Source organism: Trichechus manatus, unplaced genomic scaffold (assembly GCF_000243295.1).
Source record: "Trichechus manatus latirostris isolate Lorelei unplaced genomic scaffold, TriManLat1.0 scaffold00123, whole genome shotgun sequence".
In the NCBI taxonomy this organism is placed as follows: Eukaryota; Metazoa; Chordata; class Mammalia; order Sirenia; family Trichechidae; genus Trichechus; species Trichechus manatus.
Genome location: NW_004444059.1, coordinates 2567793 through 2584687, shown reverse-complemented (window position 1 = coordinate 2584687; position 16895 = coordinate 2567793). Strand labels below are relative to the sequence as shown.

The 16895-nt window shown below is 38.8% G+C and overlaps 1 protein-coding gene across 4 annotated transcripts in view; it reads right to left on the bottom strand.

The window, feature by feature from the left end:
• SCAF11 (SR-related CTD associated factor 11) overlaps positions 1–16895 on the bottom strand; it is a 123143-nt gene that overhangs the window by 81064 nt on the left and 25184 nt on the right. The gene's annotated exons all lie outside the window — the stretch shown is intronic.

The window sequence follows — 16895 nt, the reverse complement described above, 5'->3', positions numbered from 1 at the left end:
AAACGGCATGTTTGGCAAAGCACAGTTTCAGCAAAAACAAGGGAACCCCTCCATGAAACGGAATGACACAATAACTGCAACAATGGGCTCAAACGTACCAATGATTATGAGGATGGTGCAGGACCTGGCAATGTTTCATTCTGTTATACGTAAGATCTCCATGAGTTGGAGCTGACTGGAGAGCAACTAACAACATAGATGAACTACTAGGCAATGTTCTAAGCACAACAATGAACAAGACAAACAGAAATCCCCGCCTTTATATTCTAGTGAGGCAGACACAACAAACAAAATAAATATCTAGTATGTCAGATGCTAAGAAGTGTTATGGAGAAAAATAAAACACAAAATGGTTAACAAGGAGTGAGAAAATGGGAAAGCTATTCTTTTATATAGAATGGTTAGAGAAGGTTTCTCTGGTAAAGTGACATCTGAACCACAATCTGAAAGAAGGCAAAGAGTTATATTCTGGAGGAACAGCAATCTAGGCTAAAAGTCCTAAAAGGCAGAAGAAGCATGTCTGGTATGTTCAAGGAAAAAGGAGGTTGGCTGGAATAGAGAGGAAAAGTCATGGATGAGGACAGAGAGGTAACAGAAAATAGTACCATTCAGCACCTTCTAGGCTTCTTCTCTAAGATGGGCCAGTAGAGAGTTCTGAGCAAAGAAGAGGATCTAATTTGCCTGTTTGATAGGATAACTCTGGCTGCTATGCTCAGACAACAGAGGCAAGGGAAAAAGTAGATGCCAGTAAGGAGACTACAGTAGTCCCCCCTTAGCCACAAGGGATACCTTCCAAGACCCCCCAGTGGATGCCTGAAACCGCAGAGAGTACCGAACCCTATATATACTGTGTTCTTCCTATATATACATAACTATATGATAAAGTTTAATTTATAAATTAGACACAATAAGAGATTAATAACAATAATAAAATAGGAGCACTTTACGGGTTCTCTTTGGCATATTCAAATTGCCAGCATCACTGCTCTTCAGCTTTGGGGCCATTATTAAGTAAAATAAAGGTTACCTGAACACAAGCACTGCAGACCACAGTTGACCGCAGCTGACAAACTATGGAAAGCAAAACCGCAAAAAGTGAAACCGCGGATAAAGGGAGACTACTGTACTACAATAATTTGGGGTAGAGATGATGGTGGCTTAGACGAGAGTGGTAGTGAAGGTGATGAAAACTGCTCAGATTCCAGATGTATTCTGAAAATACAGCCATCTGGATTTGCTGATAGATTAAGTATGAGATGTTTTACAGAGCAAGAGTCTAGGGTAACTCTCAAAGGTTTTGTGTCCTAAGCAACTAGAAGGATGGAGTTGCTGAGACAAAGATGATTGTAAAAAAAAAATTTCTGATAGTAATAGGTTACTCTCCTTGCTATTTACATAGTAAGGCAACATTCATATCACCTGGGAACTTGTTACAAATATAGGATATCTCAGCACCACCCCAGACCTAGGGAGTCAGAATCTGCATTTTATCAAGATCTGTACCTGACAAGATATCTACATTAAAGCTTGAGAAGTACAGTGAAACCAGTGAGAGCTGGAACTCGACTGCTTTGTTCTTCCTGGTCCTGCACGTTTTCCACCTTTGACGGTGCAGTCTTACCAATTTTCTATAGCTCTTTATTAGTAGAAAATACTTGTGCTTTCTGTCTCAGGTGAATTCGAACTGCCGACTTTTTGGTTAGCAGCCAAGTTCTTAACCACTGCGCCACCAGGTCTCCCAGACCATAACAGTGCATTCAAATAACAGTACTGTATAAGCCATTTCAGTTTTCCAGAACAGCACTAGTCCAACAGGGAAACGCTCCACTGGGCATCTGAAATGTAGCTAGTGCAAGCAAGGAACTGAATTTTTTTAAGTTTTAATTAAGTTTAAATAACTGAATGTGGCTATTGGCTACCATACTGGACAGCACAGCTCTAGGATATAACTAACTACCATCCTCTATAAGAAAAAAATGTTTCAAACTATATCTGGAACACATTTTCTACTAGGGCACCTCGAACTCCAAGGAATCAAAAAAAGGGGCCACAGGTTCCTAGTAATAGAGGCTAAACTTTTTAGCCTACTGGCTTTATTTCAAATTCCTGCCATTCTTCCCCTCCCCTCACCATTTTTTCTTCCAAAGTCTGTTTCTTTCTATGTATTTCAGAACAGAACTCCTTTTGTTTCTGGTTCACTTCAACGTTCCCTCTCCCTGCTTTCTCCTATCCTACTGCTCTTTAAGCAAGCCCATGGTATGTAAGGATATCAACATCCTGGCTTAGAGTACAAACTTTAGACTCCAACAGACCTAGACTCAAATTCTAGCTCTACTACTATGTACTAAATGGCTATTAATATTATTATTATTGCTAGTAAGAACAGAGAACGAGAGAAGGGTAATAAAATTGTTGCTAGCCCATTTTCTTTGTTCCCCCTAAAGTGAAAGATAAAGCAAACAAAGGACTGAAAAAAGACATCAGCATTTCTGAGTAACAACTAAACTGATTCTGTCAGCTACCAACATTATGTCTAAAGGGTAGAATTAGATTCTGTGGGTACAAAGAAAGAGGGACATATGAATGGCCATGAGGAAGTTTAAGCATATTCTCCACTCCACTCCCAAACCTAATCTTGCCATTACAGACCCTACCACAGAAGAGCGATGATATGATAAACGGCAGCCAGGGTTGAAGTGAAAGGGATGCTGGGAAAAAGTAAGAGCTGTGCCTATGTTCGGCATATGAAAGTCAAGGACAAAGCACACTTCAGGATGACGCTAAATACTATGTTGATGGCTAAGATCCTCAGAGAATCCACAGTGACTCCCCCAGAACCTCTCAGAGTCCATTCCTCTTTATGCTTTATTTTCAATTCTCTACCCAGGACAAGCCAGTCTCAAACTTCAATCCCCTCATCCAACAAAATTAATTTAAAAGGGAGAGGGCATTCAGTGAAGCACTCTATAATATAGTTATCTCCATGATTAAGGTCTTGGGTTCTAGACTCAAGTATGTGCTCATATTATATCTATCAATAATAAGCATTTGAAATGGTAACCATTACTATTAAAGCAGGGTCTTCCACCACAATCCTAGTTTTAAATATAGCCCTCAATCAAAGAATATGATCTTCCCTTGGAGAAATCATCAACGAGGCTTTGTTTGTTTTTAGGGAGGGATACTATCCATTATTATATCCTACGGGTTGGAAAACCGGCTGCCTGTTTTTTAAATGAAGTTTTATTGGAGTTATTGCCTATGGCCGCTTTGCGATACAATCACAAAGTTGAATAATGGTAACAGAGACCATATGGCCTGCAAAGCCTAAAATATTTACTATCTGGCCCTTTTCAGAAAACGTTTGCAAACCTCTACTAAAGACTACAGATTATTGCCTCGTTTGGAGAGGTGGCTCAGTCTCTCATTGCAGAGGGCCCCTCCTTAGCTTCCATTAGTATAGGTCTCTACCTACGTTTATAATCAACTTATTCTGTCCCAACAGCTACTTATTACACATTTGAGTCAATGATTCTTCAACACTGTCCTTGAGTTCCTTGAAATCTCCCGTGAAGGCCACGTGATTCCGTTCGTTTATCTACATTTATTTTATCACTCTGGCTTAAACGATCATGGATACTTGCTCCAGTGCCTTCAATTTGTTTACTTCAGAGTAAGATTAAGGCAATAAATTCCTTCATCTTGGTAGTTCCTTTCTGGCTTGTTTGCTACATAATCAACTAACTCCTGCTTCTGTCACTATGTTGATTTTTGGACCCCTTGCACAGTGCTTCTAAAGCTTTTTTTTCCTTCTTACCTAATTTCCACTATATAACAATCTTCCAGACTTTATAAGTAGATGTCTTTTTTTCAAATGGTATTTTTTTGTTTAGAATATACTTCACATGCATGTTTGGTGCCGAAACTTTTAAACCAGTATTCTTCAGTTATGTTGTTGCTGCTAGGTGCCAGTGAGTCGATTTTGACTCATGGCGACCCCATGATACAGAGCAGAATTGCCCAATAGGGTTTTCTAGGCTGTAATCTTTATGGGAATAGATCACCAGATCTTTCTTCTGTGGAGCCACTGAGGTTGGAACCATCAACCTTTGGGTTACCAGCTGAGCACTCAACTGCTGTACCACCAGGATTCCTTCTCTTCGGTATATAGAAGTAACAATTTTCCTTTAAGCACAGGTTTTTTTTTTAAAAACAAAAAACTGCCTGGGTTTAAACCTCAACCCTGTCACTTAACAGCCGTGTGATCTTAAACTCTTTAATCCTGTTTCTTCATCTACAAAATGGAGACACAGTAGTAACTACATCAGGAAGTCATTATGAGGGTTAAATAACATATTCACATAATCCATTTAAAGTGCTTAGCACAGAGTCTAGCACACAAGAAGTACTCAACAACTAGTATACATGCACACATGAACACCTCCCTGCCCAAATGGTTTTGAGGCGTAACTGATAAATTTGTATGACTCTCATTAAGAATAGATTTCATTATAAAAAGATTCCTGCAATTCAAAGAATACCCACATGTAAAAAGAATGATATAAGTAAAAAGCTCACAAAATTTAAATTGTCTTCAAGCAGACCTTATACAAACATAAATAAATTCTTTATTCTACACTGGTAATATTTATCAAGATTCCTGTTTATCTGGAAAATGGTGAAGCAAGACACAAGCTCTAGGACTCAAAAGTATACACTCCTCGAAGATTTTTGTATCCTATTTTCTACTATACAGGAGACAAACACTAAATGGTTGTAATACATGGCAACTCCAGCAAAAAGAAGAGGTCATGGTTAAGCGAATTTATAACCACAACTTCCTAGGTGGTAATTAAGAGTGCCATTGGAAGTTGTTAGTAAGTATACAAATATTCACAGGCTTTCTTACCCTTACTTCCTCAGATCAAGCAACCAGATAGTTTTTCATCTATCCTGGGAAGATAATAATGAAAATTAGCCCTATTTCACTTTCCTTTCACCCAGATGCTCCTATATTTTCACTTGGCTTCAGAAGGAAAAAGAATTTTAAAAAAACAAACAAACCCGATGCCATCAAGTCAATTCCAACTCATAGCAACCCTACAGGACAGAGTAGACTGTCCTATGGGGTTTCCAAGACTGGAATCTTTATAGAAGCATACTGCCACATCTTCTTCCCTCAGAGCAGCTGGTGGGTTCAAACTGCTGACCTTCTGGTTGGCAGCTGAGTGCTTAATCACTGCACCACCAGAGCTCCTAGAAAAGATAGGGAAGTATAAAGAATGACCTACTTCACAGGCCCCCTCGAAGCCCCAAGGGTACAATTTATTTAGAACATAAGACATTTTATCAGAGTATATGTCTTCAAATAGAACCACACATAGGTATGGAGTCAACAAATAATTCAATGACGTAGAAGCACAAGAGGTCACGTTTTCAGCATATATCAAAACACAAAGTTTAAAGGAGAATTACAAAAAAATCTACCCCAACAAATAGACTAGTTGTATCACCTAAGAAGGAAAACTTTGAAAAAGATAATATAAAATTCCCAGAAATTTAACACACTACCATGGTATTTCATTTCTTGAACTGCAGTTCTTAAGTATCTTTAACCAGTGGTCGTTTTTCTTTTGATTTTTTTTCTCTCTTCTAATAGGCCCTATGTCATACTCTTGCACATTTCTGCAGCCTTTCTCTAATTTGCTTGTATATTTATTCAATAACCACTTATTCAATGCTTTCTATGCTTCAGGCACTGCTAGGCCCTAGGCAGTGATACATTTGACCAAAAAACCCAGCAATTACAGTACAGTACGTTGTTGTTGTTGGCTAGGTGTCTTCAAGTCTATTTTGATTCATAGAAATCTCCCATGTGACAGAGTACAACTCCCCAAAGGATTTTCTAGGCTGTAATCTTTACAGGAAAGAGCCATGGTGGCGCAATGGTTAAGCACTTGGCTGTTAACCCGAAGATCAGTGGTTTGAACCCACCAGCTGCTCTGTGGGAGAAAGATGTGGCAGTCTGCTTCCATAAAAATTACAGCTTTGCAAACTCCATGGGGCAGTTCTACTCTGTACTATAGGATCACTACGAGTTGGAATCAACTCGACAACGATGTTTTCAAAAAATCTTTACGGGAGCAAACTGCCAGGTATTTTCTCCTGTGGAGCCATGGGGTGGTTCAAACCACCAATCTTTTTCTTAGCAGCTGATCACTGTGCCCCGAGGGCTCCTTACAATACAATACAGCAGGTACTACAATGGTGGCAAGCACAGTATATCACAGAAGCACACAATGAGCACTTGATTCTTCTTTTTTGGGTGGGGTAACATTTGCCTTGGAGGTATCTTTTTTTTTTTTTTAATTGTTGTGCTTTAAGTGAAAGTTTACAATTCAAGTTAGTCTCTCATACAAAAATTTATACATAGTTATCTGACCCTAGTTGCTCTCCCTATCCTGTGACAGCAGACTCCTCCTTTCCACCCCGGATTTCCCACGTCCATTCAACCAGCTCCTATCCCTTTCTGCCTTCTCATCTTGCCCCTGGACAGGAGCTACCCATTTAATCTCATGTACCTACTTGAGCTAAGAAGCAGTCTCTTCACAAGTATCATTGTATGTCCCATCGTCCAGTCTAATCTTTGTCTGGAGTTGGCCTCGGAAACTGTTTTAGTTTTGGGTTAACAGAGTCTGGGGGCCATGTCTTCCGGGGTCCCTCCAGTCTCAATCAAACCATTAAGTCTGGTCTTTTTACTAGAATTTGAGTTCAACACCCCATTTTTCTCCTGCTCCGTCAGGGACTCTCTGTTGTGTTTCCTGTCAGGGCAGTCACTGGTGGTAACCGGGAACCATCTAGTTCTTCTGGTGTCAGGCTGATGAAGTCTCTGGTTTATGTGGCCCTTTCTGTCTCTTGGGCTACTACTTCCCTTGTGTCTTTGGTATTCTTCATTCTCCTTTACTCCAGGTGGTTGGGACCAAATGATGCATCTTAGATGGCCGCTTGCAAGCTTTTAAGACCCCAGACACCACTCACCAAAGTAGGATGCAGAACATTTTCTTAATAAACTTTGTTATGTCAATTGACCTAGATGTCCCCTGAAACCATGGTCGCCAGAACTCCACCCCTGACTACTCTGTCTCTCGAAGTGTTTCGTTGTGTTCAGGAAATTTCTCTGCTTTGGTTTAGTCCAGTTGTGCTGATTTCCCCTGTAGTGTGTTGTCCTTCCCTTCACCTAATGTAATTCTTATCTACTATCTAGCTAGTGAATACCCCTCACCCTCCTTTCCCACCCTCATAACCATCAAAGAATGTTTTCTTCTGTGTTTAAACCTTTTCTTGAGTTCTTATAACAGTGGTCTTAAACAATATTTGTCCTTTTGCAACTGACTAAATTCACTCAGCATAATGCCTTCCAGATTCCTCCATGTTATAAGATATTCCACAGAGTCATTGTTGTTCTTTATTGTTGTGTAGCATTCCACTGTGTGAATATACCATAATTTGCTTATCCACTGGTCCGCCGATGGACTCCTAGGCTGTTTCCATCTTTTTGCTATTGTGAACAGCACTGCAATGAACATGGGTGTGCATATATCTATTTATGTGACTGCTCTTATTTCTCTAGGATATATTCCAAGGAGTGGGATTGCTGGATCAGATGATGCTTCTAGTTCTAGCTTTTTTAAGGAAGCGCCAAATTGATTTCCAAAGTGGTTGTACCATTTTACATTCCCACCAACAGTGTATAAGTGTTCCAGTCTCTCTGCAACCTCTCCAGCATTTATTATTTTGTGTTTTTTGGATTAATGCTAGCCTTGTTAGAGTGAGATGGTACCTCCTTGTACTTTTGATCTGCATTTCTCTAATGGCTAATGATCGTGAGCATTTCCTCATGTGTCTGTTAGCCACCTGAATGTCTTCTTTGGTGAAGTTCCTGTTCCTATCCTTTGCCCATTTTTTAATTGGGTTGCTTGTCTTTTTGTTGTTGAGCTTTTGCAGTATCTTGTAGATTTTAGAGATTAGATGTTGATCGGATTTGTTGTAGCCAAAAATTTTTTCCCAGTCTGCAGGTTGTCTTTTTACTCTTTTGGTGAAGTCTTTTGATAAGCATAAGTGCTTGATTTTTAGGAGCTCCCAGTTATCTTGTTTCTCTTCTGCTGTTTGTGCATTGTTACTTATGGTTTGTACTCTGTTTATGCCATGTATTAGGGCTCCTAGCGTTGTTCGTATTTTTTCTTCCATGATCTTTATCGTTTTGGATTTTACATTTAGGTCTTTGATCCATTTTGAGTTAGTTTTTGTGCATGGTGGAAGATACGGGTCTTGTTTCATTTTTTTGCAAAGAGATATCCAGTTATGCCAGCACCATTTGTTAAAGAGACTGTCTTTTCCCCAATTAACGGACTTTGGGCCTTTGTCAAATATCAGCTTGAACAACCATTTCTTGATGTGTATGTCTGTGAATAAAAGGCTTCACAAGGGAGACCAGATTAAGAAAAAAATTTTTTCTAACCCCTGACCATTCTGTACCATTAACAACATTTCCATCTTTAAAGGACTCAGAACTTGAACCATCAATCTTAACATGACCGCAACGGGATTTTAATTTTCAAAACAAAGGATGGATGTATGCAGATCAGAACACACAGTTGGTGTACTAGCCATTTTAGACTTCTTCTATGGAAATGACCATTAGGCAAATATAAATGATGCCTTGTGCCTGACACCATACCCTAAAAAAGGCTATCCCCAGGAAAAGCTTTTCAGAACAATGGTTGAACATGTTCGCTGATACAATTATCTTTCTTTTTTTAACAGTACATCTCCACATACTTGTCTGAGTATATTAAGTATCTGACTGAATACCATAAACTTTTAAAAATAATTTCTATGTCTTTAATAAACAAAATGATTGTTCCTTCAGTGCATCAATTTCCCTCTGTCCATGGTTACACAATAATTACATATTTTCAACATCACATTTTCTCATTAAAAATAAATTCTTAATCAGAGTACAACAGAGAACCAGTAAATCAGGCATCTAGTATTTACAACAACAAAACTTTTAATTCTACCAAGAGTTTCAATTTCATCACAACTTTTTAACTACCAACAAGTACTAAAACTGGAATGAATTTGAGTATTTTCTTATGTTAATGTTAATGAGTGTAAAAATCACAAAAAGGCAGGCTCTAAAGAAACAAAAGACAAATTACTTAGATCAACAGTCAATAAATTTTTTCTGTAAAAGGGCCAGATCATAAATATTTTTAGGCTTTGTGAGCAGTCTTCTGTTGCAACCACTCAACTCTGCCATTGTGTTATAAAAGCAGTAGTGGACAACATGTACAAGGAGCCCTGGTGCCACAATGGTTAAGCACTCAGATGCTAACTGAACAGTCGGTAGTTCAAACCCACCAGCCACTACGTGGGAGAAAAGACCTGGTGATCAGCTGCCCTGAAGATTTCAGTCTAGAAAACCTTATACAGCAGTTCTACCCTGTCCTATAGGGTTACTATGAGTTGGAATCAACTTGATGGCACATGCCAACAGCAACACAACAACGCTCAGAAAGAGTGGAGCCAGCAGGCCATAGAACTCCAAGGGAGAGGAACTGTCCTAGCTAACTGAAAAAATTCTAGGATGAGGAGAGATTTGTTGTTTCTTCCTCCACTTTGTCTTCCTGTCAACTGGCCCCCGATGCAACGGCAGGAAGTATATGCCCCAGTGGAGTAAAGACCAAGGATTATGGCAGAAACAGAAAAGTGAGTTCTAGGGATACAAAAAGTAGCCCTGGTGGCGCAGTGCTTAAGCTCTCAGCTGCTAACAGAAAGGTCAACGGTTCGAAACCATCAGCCATTCCACGGAAAAGATGTGGCAGTCTGCTTTCATAAAGGTTACAGCCTTGGAAACTCTATGGGATGGTTCTACTCTGTCCTATAGGGTCACTAGGAGTCGGAATTAACTCGGTGGCATTGGGTTTGGTTTTTCGGTTTCATTAGGGATTCAGAAAATAATGGATATAGCAGAGACAGAAGAGCTTGAGAAAGCAATCCATAAGTTGTTTATGAGCTCCTAGTCTCACTCCTGAGCTGTACAAGCTAAACAGCATACCATAGACTCTGAAAAGTACATTACGGTATAAATTCCCACGCAGGTCACAGACTGCTCTATACTTGTATTAAAAAGCTCTATACATGTAATAAAATTCATAGAACTACATACCAAAAAAGGTCAATTTTACTGTATGTTAATAATAAAATTTTAAATCTTTTTAAAAACTAAAGACTAACCTAAGAGAACAATTACAGGCTAGGATATGTTAAAAGTTTTCAACAAAGGTACTTTTTCATTGACAGCTTCCTAGCGTCAATCTTTCTAATGGTTCTGTATTTTCACAAACACAGAGGTCACCCAAATTATATCCACATACATGAGCTTCAAAGGAGGTGTGTTTGAATGTTCTATCTCTGGTTCCTGCATTTCTATAGCACTAAAAGGTCTAGGAGGTAACCTATACCTACAGTCTGTGGATTTCTAGAGATTAAAAGTAACACACACAATTTAACAACTCCACTAATTCTAACCCATTATAGAAATAGGTCAGTTCCAAGGCCCTACGTTTTCACTGCTTGAGGGAAGACATGCTCCTACTTAGATTACACCCTTATGACAGTCGTCCACTCTATGGAAAGAATATACCTATGATGCAATACTTTATTTTAAAAAAAAGGAAGAAGAAGAAAAATAATGCCTTCTGTATTCCTGAAGAGTTTACATAAAGATTTTGATAAAAGAAATCCTAACATATAACAGGCTTCCACTATTACTGTAAATGAGAAATTATAGAAATGTAGCATGCTACATGTCCTCTAATTTCAATATACATATTTATGCATTTCTTCTCTAATAATTCCACCTGTGCTTGAGGTATGGAGGTGGGAAGAGAAGGAGGAATTGATTACATAATTTTCATTTATCCTTGAGAATCTCATCCCCATTTACTGAAGTATGATGACATAATTAATTTCAATGGTAATGTCAAACCTAAAGCTTCTACATTTTTTGTTTGTTTCCATCAGCAATTACCTTGAAGGGAAGAGTTACAAGCATGGAACAGTAGAGTTACATTTAGAAGATTAAACCTTATGCCCATGTGTCATGGATTGAGTTGTGTCCCCCCAAAATATCTGTCAGTTTGGCTGGGTTATGATTCGCAATATTGTATGATTGTGTTATCTGATGTGATTTCCTTATGTGTTGTAAATTCTATCACTGTGATGAGGTTATACTGATGAGGTTGACAAAATTAGTGTCTTAATGCAATCTCTTTTGAGATATAAAAGAGAGAAGCAAGCAGAGACACATGGGAACCTCATATCACCAAGAAAGCAGTGCTGGGAGCAGAGCGTGTCCTTTGGACCCGAGGTTTCTGCGCAGAGAAGCTCCCAGACCAAAGGAAGACTGATGACATGGACTTTCCTCCAGAGCCAACAGAGAAAGCATTCCCCCGGAGCTGATGCCCTGAATTTGGACTTGTAGACTACTGGACTGTGAGAGAATAAATTTCTCTGTTAAAACCATCCACTTGCGGTATTTCTGTTGGAGCAGCACTAGATGACTAAGACACCATGTAAAAAAACAAAAGAACAGTGAGATGTTAAAGACTCATCTCACAACCAAACTTTCGAAGAGGACTACAGGAGCACTTAGGATCAGTAACACAGGGTCACCACATGTGGCAAGCAGAAAACAATAAGAAAAGCATTCTGTATGGAAGTACAGAGGAAAAGAAAAAAACTGGTGTCTTTCTAGCCCTTTCTTCTAACCAAAACAGGAAAACTATCAACTCTATTTTAACTCTTGGTCTACCTTGGAGAGATTCCTGAGTTGAAGTGGCAATCTCTATATACCTATTCCAAAAAGGGGAGATGGGAACATTATGTAGGGTGCAAGAAACACTTGCAAATGAACTAAAAGAATTTAAAAGGAGAATTAATGACAATAAATGACCATACACAAACGCTTGTTACAGAAGAACAGGAATGAACTTTTACCTTAACAATAGAAAAAAGTGACAATGTTCAAAACATTGCTTCTGAAATATTGTTCTCTTTAAACAAGACTTTAAAAACCTTACGTTACAGATTTCCACTCCGGCAATTAGTCTCTTTTTGCACAAATGGGTGCCAAAAATGTCACTCTTTGACTGGTTCCTTAAGAAATGATCACTTTCTTCTTACTAACTGCTTACAAATTGGTATATGTTGCTTCAATGAAACTAAGATAGGAAAAAAAAACCGCACTGTTTTGTGTAATAAATAAGACATCCACTCTCTCTTCACTTTAGCTCATGCCTACTATCTGAATTCCTTAAAAATAAACTTAAATACAAATCTCCTAGGTAGTTACCCCAGATAGCTAACTCAAATAAGAAAAATCTTGTTACATAAGTATATAATCAATGTGTCCTCAGATGAACATTTCACAAATATTTTAAAGAGGTACTTCACAATCCTACTCCTATGAAACTCTATTATTCCAACCCAGATATATGTTATATAAGAAAACTTAAAGAAACAAAGACAGCACTCTCCTCTACTAGCAACAGGCGTAGATAGGTATTGGGATTTTCTCCCAAATGTAATCTTATTACAAATGTAACAAACATCCATGACCTGGATTTTTGAGCATGCTAAAGTTATTTCATTTAACTCTTCTGGTATCTTATGAAGGAGTTATCTCTATTTTACGCACAAAGCAATTGAGGCAGAAAGAAGTTAAGTAACTTGCCCAAAATAACAAAGCCAGTGGTAAGGTGGATTGGGATCCACTACTCCCTTTGTCAGGGAATAACACAAATATTAATCCAAGTCACCAGAAATTAAGTTAAAATTATTCAAACAATGAAGTGATTACTTTCTAATGATTCAAATATCTGCAAACTTGTTAAACTGTTATCTGCCTTATTCACCAAGATTCAGCACCATGCCTTTTAAGTGAGTACTCAATAAACAGATCCAAATGAACTACTAATGGAAAATGTATAATTGTCTGTCGGTTTGTCGTACTGTTGTGGTTTGCATGTTGCTGTGATGCTGGAAGCTATGTTACCAGTATTTCAAATACCAGCAGGGTCACACATGGTAGATGGGTTTCAGCTGAGCGTCCAAACTAGGACAGACAAGAAGAAAAAGTTGACGATCTACATCTGAAAAAACTGGCCAGTGAAAACCTTATGAATAGCAGCGGCACATTGTTTGACACAGTGCCAGACGATGAGGCCCTCAGGTTGGAAGGCACTCAAAAGACGACTGGCGAAGAGCTGCCTCCTCAAAGGAGAGTCAATCTTAATGACGTGGAGTCAAGCTTTTGGAAGCTTCATTTGCTGATGTGGTACTACTCAAAATGAGAAGAAATACGTGCAAACATCCGTTAATAACAGGAATGTGGAATGTACAAAGTATGAATCTAGGAAAATCGGAAGTCGTCAAAAACGAAATGGAATGCATAAACATCGAGATCCCAGGCATTAGAGAGATGAAATGCACTGATATTGACCATTTTGAATCGGACAACCATATGGTCTACTACTCCAGGAATTACTAATTGAAGAGGAATGGTGTTGCATTCATTATCAAAAAGAACATTTCAAGAGCTATCCTGAAATGTTCAAAGAAGTAACTTGCCCAAAATAACAAAGTCAGTGGTAACTGCAAACTTGTTAAACTGTCAGTCATAGGATAATATCCATATGTCTACAAGGAAGACCAGTTAATGTAACTATTATTCAAATTTATACACCAACCGCTAAAGCCAAAGATGTAGAAATTGAAGATTTTTACCAACTTCTGCAGTCTAAAATTGATCAAACATGCAATCACGATGCATTGATAATTACTGGTGATTGGAATGTGAAAGCTGGAAACAAAGACGGATTGGTAGTTGGAAAATATAGCATTGAAACGACACCCGAGTTTGCATGATAGAATTCTGCCAAAAGCAACAACTTCATTGCAATCTTCATTGCAAATACCTTTTATCAACAACATAAACGGCAACTATACACATGGACCTCACCAGATGGAATACACAGGAATCAAATCAACATCTGTGGAAAGAGACAATGGATAAGCTCAAATATTATCGGTCAGAACAAGGCCAGGGGTCGACAGTGGAACAAGACCATCAACTACTCATATGCAAGTTCAAACTGAAGTTGAAGAAAATTAGAACAAGTCCATGAGAGCCAAAGTACGATCCTGAGTATATCTTACCTGAATTTAGAGACCATCTCAAGAACAGATTTGAGGCACACTAATGACCGAAGACCAGTCGAGTTGTGGGATGACATCAAGAACATTACACATGAAGAAAGCACAAGGTTATTAAAAAGACAGGAAGGAAAGAAAAGACCAAAATGGGTGTCAGAAGAGATTCCAAAACTTGTCCTTAAATGTAGAGTAGCTAGAGCAAACAGAAGAAATGATGTAAAAGAGCTGAACAAAAGATTTCAAAGGGCAGCTTGAGAAGACTAAGTAAAATATCATAAGAAATGTGCAAAGAGCTGGAGTTAGAAAACCAAAAGGGAAGAACACGCTCGGCATTTCTGACGCTGCAAGAAGTGAAGAAAAAATTCAAGACTCAAGTTGCAATACTGAAGGAGTCTATGGGTAAGATATTGAACAATGCGGGAAGCATCAAGGGAAAAAGGAAGTAATACACATACTCACTGTACCAAAAAGAACTGGTTGACATTCAGTCATTTTTAGGAGGCAGCATATGATCAAGAATCGATGGTACTGAAGCAAGAAATTCAAGCTGCACTGAAAGCACTGGTGAAAAACAAGGCTCCAGGAAGTGACAGACTACCAACTAAGATGTTTCAACAAACGGATACGCTGGAAGCGCTAACTCGTCTATGCCAAGAAATTTGGAAGACAGCTATCTGGCCAATCAACTGGAAGAGATCCATATTTGTGCCCACTCCAAAGAAAGGTGATCCAACAGAATGCAGAAATTATTGAACAATCTTCATTAACATCACATGCAAATAAAGTTTTGCTGAAGATGGGCTATCATTGCTGATGTCAGACGGATTTTGGCTGAAAGCAGAGAATACCAGAAAGATGTTTACCTGTGTTTTACTGACTATTCAAAGGCATCTGACTGTGTGGATCATAACAAATTATGAATAACATAGAGAAGAATAGGAATTCCAGAACACTTAATTGTGTTCATGTGGAACTTGTACATCGACAAGAGGCAGTCGCTGGAAAAGAAAAAGGGGACACTGTGTGGTTTAAAATCAGGAAAAGGTGTGTGTCAGGGTTGTATCCTTTCACCATACTTACTCGATCTATATGCTGAGTAAATAATCAGAGAAGTCGGACTATATGAAGAAAAATGTGGCATCGGGATTGGAGGAAGACTCATTAATAGCCTACGATATATAGGTGACACAACTCTGCTTGCTGAAAGTGAAAAGAACTTGAAGCACTTACTGATGAAGATCAAAGGCTACAGCCTTCAGTATGGATTACACCTCAACATAAAGAAAACAAAAATCCTCACAAACGGACCAGTAAGCACCATCATGGTAATTGGAGAAAAGACTGAAGTTGTCCAGGATTTCACTTACTTGGATCCAGAATCAATGCCGATGGAAGCAGGAGTCAAGAAATCAAAGAATATATTGCACTGGGCAAATCTGCTGCAAAAGACCTCTTTCCAAAGCAAAGATATCATCTTGAGGACTAAGGTGCACCTGAACCAAGCCCATGGTATTTTCAATCACTTCCACACGCATGTGAAAGCTGGACAATAAGTAAGACCAAAGAAGAACTGATGCCTTTGAATTACGGTGTTGGTGAAGAATACTGAATATACCATGGACTATCAGAAGAATGAATAAATCTGTCTTGGAAGACATACAGCCAGAACGCTCCTCAGAAGCAAAGATGGTGAGACTTTGTCTCACGTACCTTTGGACATGTTACCAGGAGGGATCTGACCCTGGAGAAGGACATTATACTTGCTAAGGTAGAGGCTCAGGAAGACCCTCAAAGAGATGGACTGACACAGCGGATGTAACGATGGGCTCAAACACAGCAACAATTGTGAGGATGGCGCTGGACCGGGCAGTGTGTTGTTCTGTTGTACCTAGGGTAGCTATGAGGCAGAACTGACACCATCACACCTAACAACAACAACAACATGGAACAACCACAGGTAATACTTACTGAGCACGTACTATTTGCCAGGCATGATTTTAACCCTTTACATATATTAATTTATTTTATCCTCATTATGACCCTAAGAGATTACCCTCATTTTACAGTGACATTGTTATTTCCCAGATTTTATAACGAAAACACAGTAAGTGGTAGAGCTGGGACTGAAATCCAGGCAATCTGCATCTTATTGTACTATTAACTATGACACTTAACAGTACTGCCTCTCTAACACAGACACAAAAGTCTACATATAACAACACCTCTTTGTGGTAAATTATTTTAGTAACATTTACTTAAGTCCAGTAGTAACCACAGAAATAATTCTGTATCTCCATACCCTTAAATTAACTGTTTGGGGAATGATTTTCAAGCCTTTTCAGTGCAAAGACCCTAAAAGCAGAATAACTGACTCAAGACAGTACTGTTACATCAGCTTCTAACACACTACCAGCTTCTCCCCCTCCCCAAAACACTAAATTAAGAGGAAAAACTAAACTGATATTGAGTTGTCAATGCCTTAAACCAAAAACCAAACCCAGTGCCATCAAGTTTATTCTGACTTATAGTGACCCTGTAGGACAGAGTAGAACTGCCCCATAGGGTTTCCAAGGAGCAGCTGGTGGATTTGAACTGCTGACCTTTTGGTTAGCAGC